Source organism: Chrysochloris asiatica, unplaced genomic scaffold (genome assembly GCF_000296735.1).
Source record: "Chrysochloris asiatica unplaced genomic scaffold, ChrAsi1.0 scaffold00123, whole genome shotgun sequence".
Classification (NCBI taxonomy): domain Eukaryota; kingdom Metazoa; phylum Chordata; class Mammalia; order Afrosoricida; family Chrysochloridae; genus Chrysochloris; species Chrysochloris asiatica.
This window is the reverse complement of record NW_006408641.1, coordinates 4,738,094-4,753,607: the sequence shown is the minus strand read 5'-3', so window position 1 is coordinate 4,753,607 and position 15,514 is coordinate 4,738,094. Positions and strand designations below refer to the sequence as shown.

General features: G+C 41.5%; 1 pseudogene; it reads right to left on the bottom strand.

The window, feature by feature from the left end:
- Window positions 1–3,435: 3,435 nt before the first annotated feature.
- On the bottom strand, window positions 3,436–3,962 carry LOC102825641 (annotated as a pseudogene).
- Window positions 3,963–15,514: the final 11,552 nt, after the last annotated feature.

The following is a 15,514-nucleotide window of genomic DNA, read 5'->3' as shown; positions in this document are numbered from 1 at the left end:
CAGTTCTCCCAGCTTGAGAAATGCTGAGCGTGTTCTTCCTTTTTGGATTTCTGATTCCAGATCGTTGCATATTTTGTTGTAATATTTGGCTTTATCTTCTTGATCTGATCTTTGAAATTTTCTGTTCAGCTCTTAGACCTCCTCATTTTTTCCATTTGTCTTAGCATTTCTATGTTGGAGAGCAAGTTTTAGTGTCTCTTCTGACACCCATTTTGACCTTTTCCTTCTTTCTTGTCTTCTTCATGTTTTGCTTTCTTAATGTATTATGTTCTTGATGTCATCCCACAACTCTTCTGGTCTTTGGCCTTAGTGTTTAATGTACCAAATCTGTTCTTCAGATGATCTCCACATTCAGGTGGGATATATTCAAGGTCATACTTTGGCTCTCATGGACTACAAATTTGGTTTGAACCAAAAGGTTGGTGGTTCAAATTCACCAGCTTCTCCTCTGAAATCCATTAAGGATCACTATAAGTCAGAACTGACTTGATGGCACTTAACAACAACAGAGAATCTAGAAGAGATAGTGGTCACTCTGTAGGGTAAATACTGGACTGAAAACCACAGGGTCAGTGGTTTGAGTTCACCAGCTGCACCCTGAGATAAAGATGAGGCTGTTTGCTGCCACAAAGATAGATGGTCTTAGGAACCCCATATAAGGCACTATAAGTTGAAACCCACTGGATGGCACTTAACAATAACAGAGATACAGAGGTAAATCAGGGATAATTCTTGCCTTTAACTATTCCAGAATTCAATAGCAGTGAGAGAAGGATGATGAACTGTAAGAAAGCAAGTGACATGTTGAGATATTGTGGCGTAAAAAGATGAGAGGTATTGGATTTGCCTGTGAGTTGGGCATTTCAGAAGTAAGTGTTTGAATCAAGTTGATTAGGAGATAAGGTGGTGGGGAGAGAAAGGATCATTTCAAGCAGATGGAGCAACGTGTATGAGGGTTATTGACAGAAAATGCCATGTGTATGTGCGACAGGGAGTAGTCAGGTATGGCTGAAGTAGAGATGTGAGAATGGAGAATGGAGTGGCCATGCTTCCATGATGCCCCTTCTGAGGGATGCCCTGAACTCCTCATTGTGTTTCACTAAAAGAAACTGACCTCAGAGTTTAGTATTATAGACAGTCCCTTCCTTTAATTCCTCCCATGATATTTAGCTGTTTATGATATTTAGCAATTTATTTTGTTATAATTAAGGTGTTGTGGATTCTTAGTGGCTTAGCAGTTAAGATGTAGTCATTCCCATGATGAGATCTAATATGGTGTAATCATCCTTTCCATATGATGTGATTGGCTTTAATCTGATGTAATTATCCTATGTGCTGTAAACCCTCACTTTTATGATGTTAATGAGGCCAGATACAATCTACAGGATTAGGTTGCATCTTGAGACAATATCTTTTATGATATAAAAATGATTAAATAAGCAAGCAGAGCTTAGAGGGACCTACTGCCATCGAGAAAGAAGAGTCAGGAGAGGAATTCATCCCTTTGGATCTGGGGTGCTTGAGCTGTGAAACTCCTAGATCCAGAGAATGATTGATGCCAAGACACATGGAAATCTCTGGGAGGAAATGTTGGGCCCACAGATGTCAAAAAGAGGCAAGAACATTATCCCAGAACCAACACTCTGAACTCCGACTTCTAGCCTCTTGAACTGTGATAGAATACATTTCTGTTTGTTAAAACCTTGCACTTGTAGTATTTCTGTTATGCTGCAGTTGGTGTTAAGTGCTGTCGAGTCAGCTCTAACCCCTAGTGACCCTGTATTGTATTTCTGAGGAGCAGCTGGTGAGCTTGAACTGCTAACCTTGCGGTTTAAACTGACTCTGCAGTTAAGCACATTAACTCACAGCACAGCAGTTAAAACAGCATCATGGCAACACTCATGCTTTTACTAACTGATGAGTGAGAGTTGTACATGTGCCACACTGGCCAGGTACTGAATCTGTGTGCCCTACATTGAATGCAAGAATTCTACCACTGAGCCATAGTCAACATGTGTGGAGTCCTTCCTCTGTGCCAGTAAATACTTTACATATATATATATTTTGATACTTTACATATACAAGTCATTCATTCTTTATAACCACCTTGTGAAGTAGGAACTATTTTATCATCACAACTTTATATATAAAGAAATGAAGTACACAGGGTTAAGAAAAGTTATCCAAGGTCATATAGCTAATATGTGACAGAGATGGAATTTGAAACTGGATCGTGTGAGTAAAGGGTCCTGGTGTTGTGCCATAGGGTAAGCACTGGACTACTATCCACAAGGATGGTAGTTCAAACTCTCCAGTAACTCCTTGGAAACCCTATACAGGGTTGCTATGAGTTAGATCTACTTGAAGGTACCTAACAAGAGCAACAACAGGTCTGACTAAAAAAGTTCCTATGTGATATATACAGTTAAGTGCTGGACTACCTGCTGAAAGCTTGGCAATCAAATCCACTCACAGGTTCCTAAGAAGAAAGGCCTACTTCCAAAAGATCCCAGCGATTTAAAACCCTATAGAGAACAGTTGTACTCTTGGGATACATGGAGTTAGCATGCATCAGATTTATTTTTATATTTTTTCAGTCTGACTGATGTCACACATCACTGCTGTGGAATTGGAGCTGACTCATGGAGACCTTATGTATAAAAGACCAACAAGTTGCCTGGTCCTGGGCCATCTTCATAAGTGTCGAGATAGAGTCCTCTGTTGTGGCTGTTGTGTCAGCCCATCTCATTGTAAGTGTCCTTCATTTTTGCTAGTCATCTACTTAATCAACATGAGGTCACATATTATCTATGAATTAGAAATGGCATATTAGCTTAATTGTACTACATAATCAGGGAAATTACTTTTAGGGATTTAAATTTTATGGGGTTGAGGAACAAGTGTAAACATTTCATTTAGTTGGACACCTAGAAGAACAACCAAGGGAGAGTCATAGCCAAAGAAAGTAGGGCTTTGGGCACAGAGAGCTCCTCTCACCGAATCAGGAGAAGTAAATGGCATGGCAGTTATTTATTCTCAGAAGATGACCAATGCAACAAACTGGAAAGGAAGAAAAAATAACTTTCTCTTCTTTCCTTAGGAGTAATCCCAAATGGATGTATCTGACTTAAGAGCTGTGACAAAGTACATAGCCAACTATGAATATTACTATTTTATTTCATGTTTATCGAGCAGCACCAGTATCTATGGGGTTGTAGATATTAAAAAAAGACATCATCTTTTTTTTTTTTTTTGGCTCTAAAAGGACGCTTTATTGTTTTCATTTATTTGGTCCATGGCTTGGGAGCAGAGGGGCTCCAGGGTGTTGATTATGCTGCCTCTATGGCTGAAGAGCAAGGTTCAGGCAAAAGGTCTGTGGAGAGCAGGGGAAGGCTGAAGGGCCCTTCACAGGTTGTGGGGCTCCACAGGCTCTTCCTAGTCACGCCTGAGAGTGAGCCTCTCAAAGAGATATTTGCCCTGCCCTGTCTGGGGACCGGCCATCCTATGGAGAGTGGTCATGTGGTCGCCCGTCTTCTTGATAATTTTCACCTCCTTGTCAAGGAAATGGTTCTCCAGAAAGTTACAGAGGTGGGGATCTGTGTGAATAGCATCACGGCTTGCAGATCCGAAAGAGATTGGTTCAGGTTCTTCTCCAGGGCCAGGGCGGCTTCCATGGCACCCAGGGTTCTTCCCCACCACTCATCTTGGGACAGCTTCTGTACATCCTGGAAGAGTGTGTGACCACCACACTGGTTTTGCAGTTTCAAGAGATGCTCAGCACCCTCACACTTCTTCTTCACTAACTCACGGAAGTGTCCCATGCCTTCCAAGACCACATCACTGAGATAGAAATAGAAGCCCAGAGAGAGGTAGGTGTAAGAGGCTCTCAGATGCAGATTAACCAGATGGTTGATGCCAGTCTTTGCTTCAGTGGAATAATTCTGATGGATCTGAGAGCTCATGGTTGATTGAAGATTTGGAGCTAACGGCACACATACACAAAAACGGTGTTTAGCTGGTCCCGGTAAAAGGGAATGGTTAAGAAGATGGTCCCAGAGAAGAAACTGTGCCTAAAGTTGTTAAAGGTGGTCTAAGGCTGGAGGTGGGGGAGTCCCTGGATCTGTTCGGTCCAAACACTGTTGAAGCTAGACACAGATCCACAGGACCACAGCACAAACTTAAAACAGACGTCACTATTGCCTTAGGATTTTCAATGCAAGCAGTGAGACTTGCAAAGTTTTACCTGATCCCAGTGGTCAAGTGGTGCAGTTTTTTCTCTGTTGGGCTCCATTTTAAATCAGCACATACTCCCAGGGTAATTAATGCTCTGCCATCAGTTACACTGATTTTACTCGAGACTTTATTTAGACAGGGGAAATGTAGAATGTGCTAACTTTTTCTATTCTGTCCAGAGTTATACTTCAGAAATGATATTCACCAACTCTTATGTATGTGGCAATCAGTTGACTCCACTAGGTTTCCCTGTTAACCTGACATGTTAGCTCAAGGACTGGATGAGAAAAAAAAAAAAGGTAGGAGAATCCATTTACCTGGAAATTCACTACCTAAAGTTCTGGCCACTTTCTAAGTGACTGTTATGGGTAGGTAGGCATCTCTGATTTCCTGTCTGGTTGTGGAAGAAGGGAACTCAGGATTAGTGAGCTTTTAGAAGAGGAGCAGGAACCAGACTCAGCTGTGCACATGTTGTTTCATTTAATCCTCTCAATGAATTTAAGGTTAGGAGAGGTTACATGACTTACTCAAGGTCACATAGTAAAGGTGGGCTTTACTTAGAAATTCAGACTCACACTCTTTCTAATTAAACCACTGTTGTGCTCAATGCCCGCTATTCAGAACAAAATATCGCATTGCTCTTATAACATTCCATCGATCTAATAATTGATACCACTCTGTCTTAGAGGTAAGAACTCAGTGGAAGAATGACTAACTATATTATTCTATGGAAGTATACTGTGCAGCATTCTTAGGAATGAGGTAAAGTTTGATGGACAGATAATATTAAAAACACACTGTTAAGTAAAGAAAAACATTGCCTAATTGGTTTAGCTGAAAAATCTATTTGTATTTTATGTGTGCATATCTATACAGACTTAAATTGAAAGAATTAAACAGATGTATACTAAACCTTTAATAATGGTTAGTAACAGGGATTGTAAGGTTTAAGGGGAAAGAGGTAGATGAAATATAATTTTCATTTTTTACTTTTCATACTTTGTGTCACAGTCTTGGCATGGCACTGTAGGATAAGCACTGGACTGCTAACCACAAGGTTCACAGCTCAAGAGCACCAGCAGCGCCTCGGAAACCCTTAAGCTATGAGTCAGAACTGAATTGAGGGCAGTGAACATACAACAACTTTGTATTTGAAACTTGACAATGAAAATGTATTCATGTGATTTGTGTAATTATATAATTAAAATTCATCCATTTATATGTTTGGAAGTAAAAGACAAGCCAAAACTTAAGACATTTTAGCTTAAGTTTGAACATTTTCCTCTAGTATCTTTGTGAAACACTTGACAACTGGGATGTTTTCATTTAACGTTAACATTTAATCAGAGGTTGCAATTGAAATCTTCATTTGTATGCCTTTTTACTTTAATAGCAGATCTGAGCCTGTCCCTCGTCCCTGGGCTGACCACATATGGAGTGCAGGGTCTTAGGTGAGACTCCTGGAGAAGGAAGTACTACGTACACCAGAGGAAGGCTGGCAGACAGTTTTAGTCTCCTTATCAATGGAAACTTTAGCAGGTAGAGAATGAAGTGTGGTACATACATACTGTGGAATATGACTCAGCCATAAATAAAGACGACGTATTGCATTGGGCAAATCAGCTGCACAAGACCTCTTTAAAATATTGAAGAGCAAAGATGTTAGCTTGAAGACTAAGGTGTGCCTGACCCAAGCCATGGTATTTTCAATAACCTCATATGCATGTGAAAGCTGGACAGTAACTAAGGAAGACCATAGAAGAACTGATGCTTTTGAGTTATGGTGTTGGAGGAGAACATTGAAAGTGCCATGGGCTCCAATAAGAACCAATAAATCCTTTTTGGAAGAAATGCAGCCAGGGTGCTCCTTGGAGGCCAGGATGGCCAAACATCATCTCTCATACTTTGGGGTTATTGTCAGGAGGGACCAGTCGCTGGAGAAGGATATCTATCATGTTTAGTAGGGTGGAGGGTCATAGAAAAAAAGGGAGACTCCCAGCGAGATGGATTGGCAAAGTGGCAGCATCAGTGGGCTCAAGCATGGCAACAATAGTGTTTTGTACTGCTGTGCATAAGGTCGCTGTGAGTTGGTGCCGACTCGATTGCACCTAACAGCAACAACATAAAGAAAAATGAAGACCTGATACACACCACATCCTAAATTGAAAACCTTATGCTTAGTGAAATAAGTCAGTTGCCAAAGGATAAATACTTTATGAGCTCACTTACATGAAATAAGCAAATACAGAGCCTAAGGAACTCTGATAGCATAGTGGTTATGAGTAGGCCTGCTAACCTCAAGGTCAGCAGTTCAAAACAATCGGCTGTTCCACGGGAGAAAGATGAGGCTTTCTGCTCCTGTAAAGATTTACAGCCTCAGAAACCCTGTGCAGAGCACTATGAGGCACACTACCACCACCCTCATCATCAAGGAAAGAAAGGAGTCCTGGTGTAGTGCTATAAGACAAGCATTGGGCTGCTAATCACAAGCTTGGCAGTTCAAACTGCCAAACAACTCCTCAGAAACCCTTTACCGGGTCAGTATGAGTCAGAACCGACTCATTGGCATTTAACAACAAGAGCGGAATGGAGGGAAAAGGGAGTTTTGCTTAGGGCATTGAATTTGCTTTTTGCTGTTAAGTGCTGTTGAGTCAGTTCAGACTCATAGTGACCGTGTATAGGGAGGGTTTCAGAGGAGCAGCCAGTGGGTTTGAATGGGCAGCCTCATGGTTAGCAGCCCAGTGCTTAACCTGCAGTGTCATTCCAGGAGTCCGAGTTATGGTAATGTTGGAATTATTTGGAAAAGAATTGGGATAAAGATTGTACAACATGAAGAATGTAGTTACTGATTTATACATGTGAAAATTGTTGGTTTGTGGTATGTATTTTCATCACAATAAAAAACAAAAAGAAAACATAACAGGGCAGCCATCTGAGGTCAAAAAGCCATAGGGGCTGCCATGGATTGAATTGTGTTCTCCTGAAAGAAGTGTCAGCTTGGCTGGGCCTTGATTCTCAGTTGTTTGGCAGCTATGTGATGATGTAATATGATGTGATGAACCTGTGTTGTGTTCTGATGATAAACTAAGAGGATTAGGGGTGGGCTGCAATACCCTTCAAACTCACCAGCCACTCCTCAGAAACAGGGTCACTGTGAGTTGGAACTGGCTGGAAGGCACTTAACAAACTCAATGCTGATCAGATATAGGGAAGTTTCCCAGGGGTGTTGTCTGCAACAGCTTTTATTTTACAAGAGATAAAAGGAAGGAGAAGTGAACAGAGAAGGAGGGCCTATTACCATCAAGAAAGAATAGCTGAGAGTGGAGTGGATCTTTCGGACTTCAGGTCCCTGCACTGTGAAGCTCCTAGATCCAGGGAAAGATTGATGCCAAGATACATGGAGATCTGCAAGGAATGCTGGGGCTACAGATGATGAAAGCAGAAAAGGCTCTTTCTTTAAAGCTGGCATTCTGATTCGGACGTCTAGTTTCCTAAATTGTTAGAGAATAGAAAGTTTGTTTGTTAAAGCCATCCACTTGTGCTATTTCTGTTATAATAGCACTAGATTTCTCAGACAGGGACCTATGTGAGTGGGACAGAGATGGGAGGGCACTCTCTAGCTGGTCTCATCTATACCAAGAAGTTCCTCCTCAGGTACCCAGTTCTGCTTGTTTGCCATCAACTGCTGATCTCTGGCCTTATGATGCTATTTAACCATCCTGTGCTTAAGTTAGTTGTTTCCTGATGATAACATAGCAATTGACCCCTGTTCCTAAGGCTGAACACCAGTAATTGTACCTAAGTAACTTGAAATTAGCAGGCTGTTGAGCTATTTATTGTTCAATTGTCAGCCTACCAAAATAAACCAAAACAAAACAAAACAAAAACTGAAAAGGACCAGCCTTTATGTATGGGGACTTCACAGAAGAAATGCTGGAATTAATATCCTTGAGAAAGAATTGCCTCAATTACAGAAGTTTCAATAACTTGAAATACAAATGGCTCACTAGTTTACTCAGTAGATTTCAGCAAACATTCATTGTGGACATGGAACTCTGCTAGACACCACAGCATAAATCAGGGGCTATTTGACCCCTTTGTGAAGAAATACTATGGGGATACCCTGGTTTCTGGGTTTTTTTTTTCATTTATCTAGTTCGTTGTCTCAAATGGTCAGTGGGGATTTAAAAATCTCTGTAAGTGGGCATTTAAGGCACAATTCCAAACTTCTCATTACATTAGTGCCTGGCAGATGACCAAAGAGTTCAAGAGAAATTCAAGGCCATTGAGAAAAAGAAACAAAGAGGGGTGGGGAGAGTGGTGTAAGGTGAAACACAACATGGTGCAGAGAAACTTGTAAATATTTTCTAGTGGGTTGAGAATCAGTGGTATGATTTCATGGGGGATTGGGAATGATTTTGCCATTAAGTAGCTTAATGTGGAAATCCCTGAAATATCTGGAGGTTTCCATTTCTTTGTAGGAAGGGGAACTCTACTGTTAGAAAGGCCCCTGACCACTATACCTGCTGCCCACCCGTACCTGTGCCCTCCACTTCTGCTTCTTTCTGTGCTTGTGAATGAGACCAGCCTCTCTGCTTGTCCCTGGGATCCCATACCTAAGGGCATTGCCCTAGCATCCGTCCATCTCTTGCCTCATTTTTTATTCTCCTTGCTCATACTTGCAGATATGTATCTTCCATATTAAATAACACTCTCCATTATCAATCACCAGTCTCCTCCAGCTTCCGCTCTACTTTGCTTTTTAAGAAAACCTCTTTAAGTGTAGTTAGTACTTCTTCACTTCCTCCTTTTTCATGAAATCACTCACAGCAAGCTTTTGCTCTCATCACTACAGTTAATGTTTTTGAAAAGATCACATTCCCAAATGAAATGGTCAAATTTCTTCATCTTATATAACAGTTTTATAGTAACATTTGAAGTACTCACTTATATCTTCTTAGATGAGTTCTGGTGTGGCACTATAAAATAAGCATTTGACCTCAAGGTCCATGGTTCAAACTTACCAGCTACTCCTTTGAAACTCTATACAGGGTTGCCATATGAGTCAGAACCGACTTGACAGCACATAAAATCAACAACAATCTTCTTCAAGCCTCCTTCTGTGACTTCTAAGACATCCCTTGCCTATCTCATTGGTCCTTCCTCCTCACTGGCTTGTGCAATAACCTTCCCTTCTTCCTGACCTTTAAAGACGAGAAGGTGGTAGGTCTGCTATCTTTTTCCCTATCCAGTTTCACTCCCTGCATGAATACATCCTACCCCGTGCTTTAGAGACCATCTACACACTGAAAATGCCCCTAAACCTTGGTGTTATTATTGATTTACCTTTCTCACACTCCCACACCCCAATGCATCAGCAAATCCTGATGAACATCTACCTTTTTATGTACGCAGAGAACTTCATTGCTTCTTAGTCCCATTAGTTTGATCTCTGTGGCTCACTCCACCTTCATAACTCACCTGGCCTGCAGGAAAGACCTCCTGATGGGTCTCCCTGGACCCATTCCTCATCCTTCTATTATTTATTCTTCCCCAGGCTGCCATGTGATTTTTCAAAAGGCAACTCTATGTCACTCTTGCCTAGGACTGTTGTGTCTAGTAATTTCCATTACACTTAGGAAGAAATCCAATTCTTTAGTATGTTCTACAGGTCTCTAAGGAGCTCTGGTAGCGTAGTGGTTATGAGTTGGGCTGCTAACCTCAAGGTCAGCAGTTCGAAACTACCAGCCATTACACGGTTGAAAGATGAGGCATTCTGCTCCCGTAAAGATTGACAGCCTCAGGGTTGGTCTGAGTTGGAAGCAATTCCACAGCACACCGCCACAATTCTCTACATTATTTGTTCTAAGGATAACATCTCTACTTTTGCTTCCTATGTTCCTTGACCCTGCCAAGGTTCCATAAGCCTGTGAGGCTTTTGCATGGGTTCCCCGTTTTGTGTAGAGCACATTTTCTACATACATATGTGACTCACTTGCTAACTGCACTCAGGTTTTTGCTCAAGGATCACCTATCCAGAAAGGCCTTCCCTGGTTCCTCTATGTGACATCATCCTTCCCACACTTGCCACTTCTCTGTTACATATGTATTTGTTTATTGTTTACTCTCTCCTATGAGATCAGTTACTATGTGTGGGATCAGGCGCTTTGTCTACCTCATTATTCCTTGTCTCCAGCACTGAGAACTTTGCTTGACACACAGGGGATTCTATACTAATTGTAGTTAAATTCACAAATGAAAGAATATATGAGCACTTGACTTAAATAGATATATCAGCCAGTAAGGAATTAGGTAGCCTCTTTATTGAATCCTTTGGAATCATAGTTTCTGGGACCTGTGTGAATAGGTAGACGTAGGGGTACTCAGAAGTACATTTTCAGATTGTCACTGGTGAACAAATTTCACCATGAGAATGGTATTATATTCTTTGTTGTTGTTGTTAAGTGTCATCGAGTCGGTTCCAACCCATAGTGACCCTGTACAGGGTTTCCGAGGCTGTAAATCTTTACAGGAGCAGAACGCCTCATCTTTCTTTGAACTGCTGGCCTTATTTTCTTTAGAGATGGGGAAACTGAGGTAAGAGATCAAATCATTTCATGAAATAACTCAAGTAAGTGGTGAGAGGCTGGGAGGATTTGCTTGTATTTCTGAAGACTCCAGAGTCTATCACATGCCCCGCTGTCTGACTAAGGAAGGAAAGTGCCTGGGGGTGTGCTGTCATTGAACAGCTGTCCCTGGAACTGTGCTACTGTCCCTCAACAGAATTGGGAGTGGCGCTGTGGGTTAATGCTCCAGACTGCAAAGCTGTTTGAACTGTAAGGTTGGTGGTTCAAGCTCACCAGCTGCGCCTCGGAAACCCTATACAAGGTCGCTATGGGTTGGAACCGACTTCATGGCACTTAACAACAATTACCCTGAGCAAAAAAGTGAGATAAGTTGTAGTAGTTGTTGTTGTGAAGTGCTGTCGAGTCGGTTCCGACCCATTGCGATACTGTATAGGGTTTCTAAGGAGTGGCTGGTGAGCTTGAACTGCCGACCTTGCAGTTCAAATGGCTTTGCAGTCTGGCACATTAACCCACAGAGCCATACCAGGACTCTAAGTAGTAGTTAGGTAGTAAAGTTCCAACTCATAGCGACTTGTATAGGGTTTCTGAGGAGCAGCTGTTGAGTTTGTACTGCTGATCTTTGATCCAGTGATTATCCTACAGTGCCATACCAGGAGTCCAGAAAGACAAGAGGCTTAGGGAAATGGAAAATAGGTTTAATAGCAAAGGCATTCTTACAGAGAAATGAGAATGGGCATCTAGCTTGCAAAAGAAGTGGAGGTGGATCCTGAATACAATTTGGCTGCTTCTTTATCTCTCTCTTTGTCAGGGAAGTGGGCTATACTCCTGGTTTGAGTGCCCAAGTGACCAATCCAGAGAATTTGTTCATATATGGATTCCTTGAGTCTTGTTTTTCAGGATCCAGCTTATTGTTAACTAACTTTATTTCTTCTTATAAAGTTTTCTCTCTCCCTGACCCCTTTTCTCAGAAATTCCTTATTGCTGAAGTTGACTTGTTTCCTCCTGAGACAGGCTTTACCTAGAGTGACTTGAGAGCCCCCCTTTCTTTTCCTGTTCTAACTACCTAACAAGGGGTTCAGAAACATTTACGTTTTAGTCTCCATCACAGACTTCATGAAATCATGTCCTTCTTGCCCAACTGCTGTGAGCACCAGAGGCAGAGCAATGATTGTAGTTATGAAGTCTGTGTATTCACAACAGAATGTACGAGTTGAGTGTGGATTGATGAAGATGATCAACTTACACAGGAAAGAGAGAGTAGGTAGGGCAAGGCTGAAGAAAATCACTTGAGAAAATGGTTTGATTTGGGTTTGGGGAGTTTCTCCTAATTAGCAAAGTCCAGGCTGGCAAAGACCATCATGCATTGGTCTTATAGCTCCTCTGCAAACTGTGAACTTCTTAGAATGATGGACAATAAGAAGTGCACAGGAAGAAGAGACTCTGAGCAGCTTGCAGGGAGTAAACATGGACATACCTGAAGTTCTCAGAGCAGAGAGAAATATTGCAAATGATGACTTAAGTGTGGGAATGTTTGTTAATATTATTTTTCAGTATAACCAAAACCCCAAACCAAACCAGTTGCCATTGAGTCAATTCTAATTTATGGAGAACCTATCTAGTCAAATAGAGTTGATGCATCAGAGTAGAACTGTCCTCCATTGAGTTTTCAGTGACTGAGGTTTTAGGAGTTGATTATCAGTAATCTCATATGCATACAAACCCTGGACAGTGAATAAGGAAGACGGTAGAAAAATTGATGCTTTTGAGTTATCGTGTTGGAGGAGAGTATTGAAGGTGCCATGGGCTGCCAAAAGAACCAACAGATCTGTTGTTGGAGGAAGTGCAGCCAGAGTGCTCCTTGGAAGCCAAGATGGCCAAACTTCGTCTCTCATACTTTGGACATATTGTCAGGAGAGACCAGTCACTGGAGAAGGATATCATGTTTGGTAAGGTGGAGGGTCAGAGAAAAAGAGGAAGACCCCCAATGAGATGGATTCACAAAGTGACAGCATCAATGGACTCAAGCGTGGCAACAATTGTGAGGTTGGCCCAGGATCGGGCAGTGTTTTGTTCTGCCGTGTGTAAGGTCGCTATGGGTCAGTACCGACTTGATGACACCTAACAACAACACCACCAACAACAACTTTTCAGAGGTACCCCTGAGTGGATCAAACTGCCAACCTTTTGGTTAACAGCCAAATGTGTTAACCACTGCCCCTCCCAGGGACTTCTCTTTGCATGCTTTGTTGTTTTTGTTAAGTGTGATCACGTTGGTTCTGACTAATAGTGACCCTGTATAGGGTTTCTGAGAAGCAGCTGGTGGGTTTGAACCACTGACCATGTGGTTAGCTGTCCAGTGCTTATCCTACAGTGCCACACCAGTCCTGTGTTAATCAGTTTGTTACTCAGATTCCAGTAACAATGAAATCACTTGAGAACTTGTTAGAAATGCAACTTCTTGTACCCCATAACAAAAACACACAAAAACACAGATGATATTCATGTAACACTGTCAAGCCAACAACCTCTTGGTCAACAGCTAAATGTGTGAAGCATACCACTTCCCAGAGACTCCTCTTTATGTAGATGGCTGTTGTTCAGTCTGTAGCTCCCTAACCACTAGCAACAGAATCACTTGAGAACTTGTTAGCAGTGAAATTTTGATTCACATACACACACGCACCGAGGCAATGATTGCTCATGGCAGCATTGCCAACCTTAGCGTTTTCAAGACTGTGACCTTTTACCAGGCCTTTCTTCTGATGTACTTCTGGATGGGTTTGAATCTCCAACCTTCCACTTAACAGTCCAGTGTTTAATCATTTGTACTATCCGGGAACTCTGAGCTGCGCTCTAGACACGCTGAATTAGAAACTCCAGAGACAGGGCCCAGCTGTCTGTGTTTGTACAAGCCCTCAGGTGATTTGATGCTCAAATTTGAGACCTCTTCAGCTTCTGCCAGTTTGCCTCAGCCAGAATTCTCTCCTCTGTGTTCTAACCTGTCTTCATCTTTTTTCTCTTATCTTTACCCCACATGGCAGAATTCTATTTTTCAAGGTCCTACTTAATTGCTTCCACCTTCATATAGCTTTTCCCTGACCATTCCAGTTTACAATGATGATTTACATTCCTGGAAATTCTTTTCCTTGTGTACTTGTCCTCTAACTGTGGACTATACTGTAAGCTTCTTGCTGTTTGCTATGCTTATTTGTAGTCCTTGGAGTGCCTTGCACATAAGCACACAACAAATGCTGGATGGTGACTGATGGAACATTAAGCTTAAATATTTTATGTGTAACATAAACATGTAAGAATTCTTCTGATAACAAAGGGGAAATCTGTTTTTATTTTATATTGCTCCTTGTTCCAGAAAGGATTTTAGGAGGTTTAAACTGTGGCAAAAATAGCATATATTAGAAATTAGATAAGAAAAAGAGGTCATAAAATGAATCCAGGGATGAGACCAATACAAAAAAGACTTCCACAGAGTACAATGTACTCATTACAGATCAAGCAAAAATGTAGTTCTTTGGTTTCTTACTAGGGGTTCAGAAAATGATGGCTTTTTGTCTGGAACAAAAATCAGATTCACTTTCCATGGAGTAGCACCAACTCCAGAGTTATTTCCTAGTTCTTTTCTCTGCCTTTGAATTGATCAAATAATTACAACATGGCTAGAAACCATCCTGGATCTTCACAAAAAGGTTCCAGAATATAATCATCGTCATCACTACAGATGGTAAGCCAACCCATAGTCATCAAGTACCTTCTGACTCACAGCTACCCTACATAGAGCTTTTGAGACTGTAAATCTTTATGGCAGCAGACAGCCTCATCTTTCTCCTGCAGAGGTTGGTAGGTCTGAATCAAGGACCTTGGGGTTAGCAAACCAATGTGCAACCCACAGTGCCACCAGAAATCTGTACAGATGCTAAGAAGGTCATTATTGTTAATAAAGACAGCAGAGCATTCCACCTTCTCTCCCTAGCCCTGGGAAACCACTGAGAGCCTGGGGCAACATCACAAAGGAAACAATCAGATGGTGGAAGAAGGGAAGCCAAAGGACCTGGCTTCAGTCTGTGTATTATTTCTGCTGTCAGCAAAGGCATCTATTAAAGTGGTTGGGTACCTGTATATTATAGAGGTGTTTTTAGATTGCAGTAATAGAAACTCATTTGAACTAGCTAGAGTATAAAATGGGAATTTATTATGAAAATAATGGAGTACTTCAAGGAACGTGCAAAGGTCTCAGGAATGGACTAGAACCAGACATTGACTCAGGACTGGAATCGCATTGGAAAGAGAGCTGTAGGGAATGCGTTCATCTCCTGCCATCTCTACTTTTCTCACTCCACAATCTTTCTTCTTTCTTAGTAACTGGCTTTTTCAGCAGCTCTGTGTGTCCACAGGTGGTTGAAAAGTGGCTGCCTTTATAACCATATTATAAATTCTAGTCACCAGAACTACCAGTTGTCTGTCAGTTTGTAATACTATGGTGGCACTGGTATTTTAAATACCAGAAGGGTCGTCCATTCTGGACAGGTTACAGCTAAACTTCCAGATTAAGAGAATAGGAAGAAGGAGGGGCAGACTACTTCAGAATGTTCATTCATTGAAAACCTAATGAACAGTAGTGGGACACTATCAGAACCAGAATATTGAATATTGAAATATTATGAACAGCACCAAAATAT